Consider the following 9707-nt stretch of genomic DNA (forward strand, 5'->3'; position numbering starts at 1 on the left):
CACAGTGAAAATAGTATTTTTTTATTGTCAAGTCCTGAGCCAAACTGATGTTAAGTGGTTACTGTAGTCTATAGATATCAACAACATAAATAGAACCATCCACCTCTAGACCTGAGTTCTAAGTCTCAATTTTAAAGTACAACATAGTTCATACTATTGTTGTACTTTTTATAATAATTTAACTCAGCTTTTACAATGGAACAAAGAAATAGCTACTGCCATAAGATCAAAGAATCACTACAAAACAAAGGAAACTGCTCTGCTGAATTTCTGGACACTCAATAACCATTTGCCTACTTTTTATATAAAGAAGCACGTCACAGCTGGAGTCCCGCAAGGCTCCGCCCTCTCCCCGTTACTGTTCAGTTTGTATATCAATGATACACCTCGATCTCCGGAGACCCATCTGGCCCTCTTCGCCGATGACACGGCCATCTACTACTCGTGTAGGAAGAAGGCGTTGCTTCATCGGCGACTTCAGACCGCAGCTACCATCATGGGACAGTGGTTCCGGAAGTGGCGCATCGACATTAACCCCACGAAAAGTACAGCGGTGCTCTTCAAAAGGGGTCGCCCTCCGAACACCATGTTGAGCATCCCTCTCCCGTCTAGGCGCGTCGACACCTCCGCCTCCACCATTCGCCCAATCACGATGTACGACCAGCCCATACCATGGGCCCCGAAGGTCAAATATTTAGGCGTCACCCTCGACAGAAGGATAACATTCCGCCCCCATATAAAGACGGTACGCGACCGTGCCGCCTTCAAACTAGGACGTCTCTACCCGATGATATGCAGGCGAAGTAAAATGTCCCTTAGAAATAAGGTGACACTCTACAAAACTTGCATACGCCCCGTCATGACCTATGCAAGTGTAGTGTTCACTCACGTGGCCCGCACTCACTTAAAATCATTCCAAATCATTCAATCCCGTTTTTGCAGGATAGCCGTCGGAGCCCCGTGGTTCGTCAGGAACGTCGACCTCCATGACGACCTGGACTTAGAGTCCACCAGTAAGTATATGCTGTCGGCGTCGATGCGCCACTTCGATAAAGCGGCACGACACGAGAACCCTCTCATCGTGGCCGCCGGAAACTACATTCCCGATCCTGCGGAAAGAATGGAAAGCAGTCGACGTCGCCCAAAACACGTCATTTCGGATCCTCCCGATCCACTAACGGTGCTTTTAGGTACTTCAAGCACCGGTCACCGTTCTCGTCGAACCCGTCGCTTGCGACGAAGGGCTCGACGAGTAAATTAACCCTCAGACTCAGCCCACTGAGTTTCTCGCCGGATCTTCTCAGTGGGGGTCGCGTTTCCGGTCCAGTGGTAGATTCTGCAAAGCACGGCTCTTGCTAGGGTTCGTGTTAGCAACGTCGTCAGGTTTGAGCCCCGTGAGCTCACCTACTAGTTAAGGTTACGCTGGAATAGCCTATCAAGGCTACCAGCTTAAGTAGGAAAAAAAAATGTAAAGAAGTTTTCTCCAACATAAAATCTGTATGCATACAAAATACTTTTCAATTTTAAAACTATTTTTCCAAGCAAATATTTTAAGTATGACAAACAGTTTTTGATCTGCAGTTAATTATGACCAGAGTACCTAAGAAGGTACTCTGGTCATAATTACAGTAGAACAGAACTAGCCCTCTTGGGCTAGTTCTGTTCTACTCATTACTCACATCTAATTTCCTTCAATCAAACGAAACTACTATTACATCCTACTCTGATGATACAACTCATTTTGCACCAATGATTCAGTCACTGTATCAATATGCCTTCAAAACAAACTGGTTGCTGGATGTATACTTAAACAATAAAAGCAAATGCTTCCAAATTATTGCATGTTATATTAGAGAGGCTCTTCTTCAATCCCAGTTTGTGTAGTAGGTATCTTGGGATACATTTAGAATGCTGCTTCACTTGGAAACACCACTCAAAACTAAAATGAAACAAACAATTTTGCAAAAGTAGCAAAGTAGGGTCCTGAGTAAGAAATGAAAGCTATCATGGGATAATAAGCTGCCAATTTATATAAAACTATTCTAAAACCCCTTTGCACATAAAATATGGGATAGAATTTAAGCGAAGTACCAACCACTCAACCTTAGAAATCTCAAAGCTTTCAAAATATTACATTAAAAATAATTTCCAAAGTCCCCTAATTCACTACTAACATTGACATCAACCAGCATTTTAGCCACTTTAAAAGATTGACAGTGATATTCTAGCTACAAATCACCTATTAGTATAATCCACAGTAACAAAATATTTTATCGAATCACTGTTTTTATTTTACTAGTTTTTAGGTTAGAAACCTTTTTTTGTGTATAGTACTTAAAAAGTAATTTTCATGTTAATAATAATATCCTTCAAGGCATGTAATTAATTGTTAAGTTTATTTTTCGTAAAAAATACAGTGAATAATTCAATCGAACAATTAGTTTTGATTTGTATTTGGATTTTGTTACTTCCAAGATAAACCACACACAAATAAAATAAGAGCATCAGTATTGTTAGTTTATCTTCAAGAAGCTTGTACTTACAAAGACATTGTGTGTTAAGTTGTAGCAGTCTTACGATCTGCGATACTAGAGTTAACTCATAAAATATAATATGTTAAGAGGAGAACATACCATGAGTTGTGGGGCTGCACCGAAGTTCGGAGCCGCAGTAAAATCATCGTGGGCGTTCATATTGTGACATCGCGATTCAAAATTTATTAATCTTACAAATATAAATTTTTTTGTTTCAAAACTGTTGATTTTTTATTATCTAGTCACAAAATTCTTAATTCACACTTCAGGTATAAATGAAAAACACCTGTTCATCACTTAATTTCGTTCAATATCATAAATTTACTTAAAAAGTAATTGTTCTTTGAGCCGCTGTAAACAACCGGGAATTAAGAACACAATTTGGCGGCCATATTGAGAATATATTTTACACATCCGCGTCATTTCTCAGGCGTAAACCTAATCCTTTCGTATCACTTCACTGAATCTATATCACACACAAATATTAATATTAATTGTGATCAGGTTGATAGGTTTACTAGATTTATGTTTTATTTAGTAAAAAGTATGTATTATGGATCGACATTAATTAATATATTTTGGTGTCACTCAACCTCAACCATAGAGACCATAGATTATTCCATAGATAATATTTGAGAATTGAGAGTCCATAGATCGTTAATATTACTTCGGTCTTTGGTATAGGTAATGTAAAGAGTAAATTGATATCACTACATCCAACTTACTCAAATTGAATCTAATATTTGCATTTTAATAAAAAGTCCAGTAACCAAAATAAATTAATAATGGACCTTTTAGTCTATCTCAGTTTTATTACAAATTCAGTACCTATTTTTTTCAGTGAATTTATCGCATTTGCATTTAACATGCATTTTATTATAGTACTCGGTTTTAAGTTTTATCACAAAATAGGTCATCTTTTTTTTGTTTCAAATTTTACTTCTTACGTACATATTGTTGTTAGTGTCGGGTTCATAAAATCTGCAGTCAACACAATAATTACAAACACATATGTTTATAAAATAATTCGATTGGAGGTGACAATTACTTAGATTGATTTGTTTTAATTCGTAAAAAAATTATGATATAAAACGAGATGAAATCAGATGAGATAAAATTAAGTCCCGGATAAATGATGACAATTTACTAACACTTGTGTTTTATTTTTATTTTATCTCACTTGTGCACTTTCACAGATGCTAGCCGGCTATTATGGATGAGTCACTATTAATGCATATTTAATAAAAAGAAAAAGCATAAATTTTCCAAAATAAAACAAATTATTCCATTTCGCTTATCGTGTAGCCGTCAAAAAGTCTACTAGTGAATTATTACTGCATTATTACTAATTTCCAGAGTATAGTACAGCAAGCAAAAAGAAGCCGATTATCATACAAAAAAAATTAGGAAGTACCCTAAAACGGGCTGATTAGAGATTGAGAGGTGAATGGGGGAAAAAACCAGGATAATCTTTCGACGCTCAATACTAGTTTCATATTCGTTGCAAAATCTTCCATTTTTTGTAATGTAATGTTGAACGTTCACAAAGCAACTGAACTGAACTGAATATGCATGACAATAGCTGCTGGCTTTTAAAAAATCGCATTTCAAATTAACTTTTGTGGTGGTAATTATTTTAGTGCTAGAAACTTCACTCTCTTTTATTTATTTGATAATAATAGAAGACGACTGTGATTTATAAACGTTATTTAGTGTTTGGGCCATTATATATATTAAGGATAAGTCTCAGTTGTTATTGCTTTTAATGTTTTTTGATAATATAGAAATACCTGTAAAAATCAGTTGTCTTCGGGCTTAATAGGGACGGTTGAGGTATAAATAACAACGAAAAAAGGGTCAATTGGGATGACAATAAGTTGAATGGGAATGACTTAAGTATTACAATATATATATTTATATATTATTATATATCAGCTCTTTCAAAGGCTTACAAAATAAATTATAAGGATAATTTCCATTTGTATTTGTACTATACCTTTAAGAGAGAAATAAATAAATAATAATAATAATTATTATTTATTTATATTTATTTAAAATCTTATTAGTTACATAATATTTTAAAAAATATATATTAAAAATACAATTTAAAAAAAAAATATTATTATTATTATAATCTTTTTATATATATCTCTAAGGAAATACGTACTCAACAAACGTTCACGATTGACTTCCACGGTGAAAGAATAACATCGTGTAATAAAAATGAAACCCACAAAATTATAATTTGCGTAATTACTGTAGGTAGGTAGGCCCTATTGTGAGTCCACGCGGGTAGGTACCACCACCCTGCCTATTTCTGCCGTGAAGCAGTAATGCGTTTCGGTTTGAAGGGTGGGGCAGTCGTTGTAACTATACTGAGACCTTAGAACATATATCTCAAGGTGGGTGGCGCATTTACATTGTAGATGTCTATGAACCACTTAACACCAGGTGGGCTGTGAGCTCGTCCACCTATTAAAGCAATAAAATAAAAAATATTTATAGGTACATGTTGGTAGGGTTGTTTACGTAGTTTATAACAATCTTTTTTAAACGTGTTGGTAAGAATCTGGTTTATTCATGATGTTTTTGTCGAGAACTTTTATTTAATTATTAATGCAGTGTTATTTTATTATTTTTATTATATTATTATCAGTTACGTATTGTTATAGAATAAAATTTATGTAGAATAATAATAATATGTATATATATTTATATAATGCTCTCGTACGCAGTACCTTAGAGTATTGCTGCATTGTGTGGAATCCTTATTATGAGATATACAAGAAACAACTGAAAAGTGTCGAGAAACGATTTTTAAGGAACTTTTCTTACAACTGCAAACTGGTTAGAAAGTTACCCAGCTATGGAGACATAATTCGCCACTTTAATCTTGACTCTCTTTTTAATCGGAGGAAACTAATGGTTAGTATATTTCTATTCAATTTAATCCATGGAATAACCGACACACCTTTTTTTTTTCGGGTAGAGGGCCGAACCTCCTATGAGGTCCTCGCGCAAGAGGGGCGCGCGGGGTATGTGAGACTCAACGATCTGCATCTGCATGGTGTTGTGAGCAGACCGCGGGCCCAAGGATTTTAGGGCCCACCCACTAAACGACTCCCCTGCACTCTTACACCCGACGTCCGATCCCCTCCGAGGTCAGAACCCGGATGAGGTAGGGGGGCTACCGCGGTCAACACTACAACCAGACGGCGCGGCTCACCCCAAGGACGCCCAGCCGACGGAGCCTTCGAGGCGAATCGAAGGCTCTGAAACGTCGGCCGTCTCGGTACGGCAGCCCGTCGGGCCGCCCAGACGGTGCCGCTGGTGTCCCGGAATACCCCGCTGGACCAGAACCAGCCTGCCGGGTCGGGACGCGATACACCGTCGACCGGTCGCTCTATTCACTCCACGGCAGCGCGCTAGAGTGCTGGTAGCGCGCCGCGCGGCCTCACCCCCTCAGGTCGCCCCTTGACCTTCACCGGGGGAGGCCGCTACCTACAGGGGCCGGGACGTACGGGCGTATTCCCGCCTCCGGCCTAATCTCTCAGCCCAGATAAAAAATAAAATGTATGATGATGGACATTACCCAAGCGAGGAGGCAAATGTGCACATTTGCCTCCTCGCTTGGGTAATGTCCATTCAACTAACATTTACAATTTCAAAGAAGGAAAATGTACATTGAATTCACAATGACCATGTCGTTTTGGTAAATGTGAGCATGGCATACAAAATAAAAAATGGCAAGTGCTAATAATGTAACCTAGTAATGTAACCACTACAACCAAACCTAACCTACGAAATATTATATAATATGCAAAGAAAAGTATGTTTTGTTTGTCATTTACATTTTTTAATTAAAATAATTTTCGTTATTAAAGTCTTTTCATCATCAGCCTGCGGCAGTCAACTGCTGGACCAGGCCTCCCTCAAAGCTCGCCACTGAACCCGATCTCCGGGTATACGCATCCAGTTACTGCCAGCTGCCTTGCGCAGGTCGTTGCTCCATCTAGCAGGAGGGCGTCCTACACTACGTTTGCCGGTTTGCGGTCTCCACTCTAGAACACGTCTACCCCAACGGTTATCGGTGCGACATATGTGACCAGCCCACTGCCACTTCAGCTTACTAACTCTGCGAGCTATATTTTTTTTTTTTTTTTTTTTTTTTTATTGCCTTTGTAGGCAGACGGGCATACGGCCCACCTGATGGTGAGTGGTTACCGTCGCCCATGGACTTCAGCAATGCCAGGGGCAGAGCCAAGCCGCTGCCTACCGCTTAATACTCTCCACAAGCCTCGTTTGAAGAAGGACATGTCATAGCGCTCGGGAAACACCGTGGAGGGGAGCTCATTCCATAGCCGGATGGTACGTGGCAAAAAAGATCTCTGGAAACGCACTGTGGATGACCGCAGTGGCTCCAGGTAGTATGGATGAACTCTACTCCGGTGGCGGGCGGTGCGATGGTAAAAACGAGATGCTGGTATCATCTCGAACAATTCCTCAGAGCACTCCCCATGGAACATACGGTATAAAATACAGAGGGAACCGAAGTCCCTCCGCAAACCCAGAGGCTCCAAACGATCCGAGAGAATGGGATTATCGACAATCCGAACGGCCCTCCTCTGTATGGAGTCAAATGGAAGAAGCTGGTATTTGGGAGCCCCGGCCCAGAGATGGGAGCAGTACTCCATGCGAGGCCGGACTTGTGCTTTATAAAGCAAAAGTCTTTGTCCAGGCGTGAAGTACCGCTTCGCTCTGTTGAGGACTCCCAGCATTTTGGACGCCAACTTGGCTTTGCCTTCCAAATGACTCCGAAACTGGACATCGCTCGAAATGTCGACCCCAAGTACCCCGATACTCTCGGAAGGTTGCAGGGATACTCCTTGGAATTGCGGCGCCATGACAAAGGGGTCCTTCTTCGCAGTGAACGCGCAAACTTGTGTCTTTATAGGGTTGAATTGAACCAAGTTCAATTCACCCCATTCGGAGACTTGCCCCAGAGAGTTCTCCACTTCAGACACAAGTTTTGATCGTCTCTCTTGCACCACGCTCCGAGAGAGACTCTGATGGCCGATATATCGCGCATCCCCCGTGCTATCATCTGCATAGCAATGCATGCCATCAATAGACAGCATGTCATTGATATACAGGATGAAAAGCGTGGGGGAGAGCACCGAACCTTGTGGAACGCCAGCGTTAATGGTCATGGTATCAGAACAATCACCGTCCACAACGACCGTGATGTTCCGCCCATCCAAAAAGCTAGCGATCCACTTGCAGAGACTCTCGGGATTCCGTAAGATGGTAACTTCGACAGAAGTGCCCTATGCCAGACCCTGTCGAAGGCCTTCGCGATATCAAGGCTCACGGCAAGAGCCTCGCCCTTGCTCTCCAAGGCTTCAGCCCACCTGTGAGTAAGGTATACAAGAAGATCGCCAGCTGAGCGACCGTGACGGAAACCGTACTGTCGGTCACTGATCAGCTGGCGATCTTCAAGATACTTCAGGAGTTGTGTATTTATAATTCGCTCCATCACCTTGGAAAGCAAGGAAGTTATCGCGATAGGCCTGTAGCTCGATGGGTCCGACCGGTCACCCTTCTTGGGGATAGGGTGGACATGGGCGGTCTTCCATGAAGACGGAACCCTGTTAGTGCAATAAGAGAGGCGATACAAACGCGTTAGCGCAGGTGTCAGCTCAGGGGCGCACGTTTTCAAAACCACTGCGGGGATGCCGTCTGGCCCACTCGACTTATGGACGTCCAGGAGTCGGAGCTCCCGCCTGACTGCACACTGTGTGAAGCAGATATCCGGCAGGGAGCTATCACACCGGGGGATGTTCGGTGGTGTGGCACCCCCGTCGTCCACAGTCGAGTTCGAGGCGAAGAGTTTGACCAGAAGGTCAGCCTTCTCTTTCGCGCTGTGGGCCAGACTGTCATCGGACTTGCGCAGTGGTGGGAGACTAGACCTGCAAAAGTTTCCTTCTGCAGCTTTGGCGAGCGACCAAAAAGCACGGCTCCCGGAGGGATAGCTCTTCAATCGCTCGCCAACTCTAGCAACGTGCTCCGACTTATCATATATCATCATATATCAATCACTTTGGTTTTTGCCCGAATGACCTCATTGCGTATTCGGTCTCGCAACGACAAACCAAGCATAGCTCGCTCCATAGCTCGCTGTGTAACTTTTAGTTGGTGGACTAGTCGCACAGTCAGTGTCCACGTTTCGGCTCCGTAGGTAAGCACAGATAGGACGCACTGATTATAGACCTTTGTCTTCAGACATTGTGGTATGGGCGACGAAAAGACCCCATTAAAGCCTTGCGTGTTATGTTTATTTAAATAAATATTTTTTTACTGCAACAACATTATTTTTTATTTGTTTATTTGTATTTATTTATTTATTTGTATTCCAACTTTTCTTAAAACATGAAGGTAAGAGTATATATTTACCAAAACGTGAAGGCAAGAGTACATATTTGCCGGGAAATGTACATATACATTATATCTAGTTCACATATACCTTTTACTTACCTTATATATCTACCTTATATATATACCTTAACTTTCTGGCAAATGTGCACATTTACAGGTAAAAGTGTACATTTCCCAAGAGTGTAAATTTAGCGTAACATATATCTTTATATATATATGTTGGCACACGTCAGGGATGGCTGAGCGGTAGTTTCCGTCATCACTCGTATTTGGTTGAACTCAGTTTATAAAAAGTCAATAAAACCTTTTGAATAATAATAATTGAAACTCAACACACACAACTTTCACAATGACAGGATAAACCGACAGTTTCGTTGCACATACCGACAGACCGACTGACCGACTGACTGACTGACAGAGACTCACTGACTGAGACGGACGGAATTACTGTCTGACACGGAATGCCACGACTCTGTCCACGTACCGCCATTTTATACTGTGGCGTTACGGAGTCTACCCTTCATTTTGTGATATTTATCAAAACAACATTTCATCATTTAAAATAATAATCAAAACCACCGTCTTAATATTACTAAAAGTCATTATCCACGACAACTAAAAGTCGTTATCCACGACATATATATATATATATTATATATGTCGGGGGAGATACAAAAGGAACGTTTTTAAAAAGTGTGACGTCAGCATTGCTGACGTCACACTTTTTAAAAACGGCTA

This window comes from Bombyx mandarina, chromosome 10, assembly GCF_030267445.1.
Source record: "Bombyx mandarina strain Sakado chromosome 10, ASM3026744v2".
Lineage (NCBI taxonomy): Eukaryota > Metazoa > Arthropoda > Insecta > Lepidoptera > Bombycidae > Bombyx > Bombyx mandarina.